The sequence below is a fragment of the Topomyia yanbarensis genome, chromosome 1 (assembly GCF_030247195.1).
Source record: "Topomyia yanbarensis strain Yona2022 chromosome 1, ASM3024719v1, whole genome shotgun sequence".
Taxonomy (NCBI): Eukaryota; Metazoa; Arthropoda; class Insecta; order Diptera; family Culicidae; genus Topomyia; species Topomyia yanbarensis.
The window spans coordinates 136,761,766-136,763,622 of NC_080670.1; positions in this window are offsets into that span (position 1 = coordinate 136,761,766).

Here is a 1,857-nt window from a genome sequence, read left to right on the forward strand (position 1 = left end):
GACGCCACAAGTATAATTATATTAGAAATCTTTTATCTCACTACCAGGTGAATTACTTGTTGATCTGTGTATTGATATACGAACCAACATTTACCTCATGATTGAACGCAGTGCCTAATCCAAGGAATAAATACTAGAACTCACTGTTTCTTTATCAACACATTATTTTGTTTTTGAAGTGAACTTATATATTGATTTTTGAGAAATAGTTAATTTATTACAAAGGTAATTCACAAAATGTTCTCAACATCGAATTCCTTGAATCACGTAGATGTGTTTTCATACCCCGGTATTCAAAATCGGTTTAGTTTTGCCCCTAAAACACCAGTAAAGCAATAGTCTGTATGAAACAATCTCATTTTTAATTAGTGGAAATTGTTAAGCGAGGACTAAAAATACAAAATGTTTAATATCTCCACCGCTCGTGCACGGATTTAGACAATCTATAACTTGTTAGAAAGGTATTTTTACAACTTTTTATTTTATGTGCAGTTTGTGGGACAATATTGTATTGTTCGAAAGTTATTTGCAGAAAACCTGCTGTGTTTTGACAAAATCGCCCATATCTCAGAAAGTAAACAACATATCGAAAATCAAAAATAATAGTGTCAAATGGCAACGTTAGGCCTTTCATTTGAAACTAATTTTTTTACGATCGGCTCAGCCATTGCTGAGATAATTACATGATATTTTGTACATACATACACACACACATACAGACATTGTCTCAATTTGTCGAGCTGAGTCGATTGGAATATGAGATTCGGCTCTCCGGGCCTCGGAAAAGGTTTTCAAAGTTTGAGCGAATTCTATACATTTCTTTGGTAAGAAATGTAAAAATGTTCCTAACACACCAAATCGCTAAAATCAACTCCTAGAGCATCATTAATTGAACGCACGTTTTGGTACCGTTGCGACCACTGTGATGAGTGTAATATAAATATGAATTATGTGAAAAAGTTATTATAAATTTCTAGGAGAGTTATATGATGATCTGCGTATTCATATACCATCAAAATTCAAACTTCATCGAAATGCGTAGTGCAAAGGAAAAAGGAAAAGGTATTTTCATAAGCTTTTTGTTTCTATATAATTGCCTTGTTCGAAAGTTATTCGCTTCAAACCAGCCCTGTTTTGACAAAATTACCCATATCTCAGAAAGTAAACAACATATCGAAAAACAAAAATAATAGTGTCAAATGGGAGCGTTAGGCCATTCATTTGAAACTAGGTTCATTAAGATCGGTTCAGCCATTGCTGAGATAATTACATGACATTTTGTACATACATACATACACACATACACCCACACACACACACATACAGACATTGTCTCAATTTGTCGAGCTGAGTCGATTGGTATATGAAACTCGGCCCTCCGGGCCTCGGAAAAAGTTTTCAAAGTTTGAGCGAATCCTATACATTTCATTTGTAAGAAATGTAAAAAGTAGGAGTCTTGAGAAAGACTGATCGAGCGAAAATATAGGTAGCCTTGAGAAAGACTGTTGCTGTTGAAAAACGTTAGGTAAACCAGGAGCTATCAAGATTTGTGACCGGTTCGAACGAAGGTTCAAGCCGGTATGATTTTTGACATTAAAAATGTCTTACTCCACTATCTGGGGCTAGGTGTCATTCTAAAATCTAAACTATCTCCCATGTAACGAAACTATGTAAGGCTTGCACGCTTATAACTCCAATATTACTAGATGGATTTTAATCATTCATACACCAACCTATTCAGAAACACCTAACTTAAATATTGGTAATAATTTAATATCTCCCCAATTAAAGTAGACTTTTAAAAATTGGTAAAATTAAAAAGTTCAAGAAAAAAGGGAAAATAGACCTTTCTCGTCC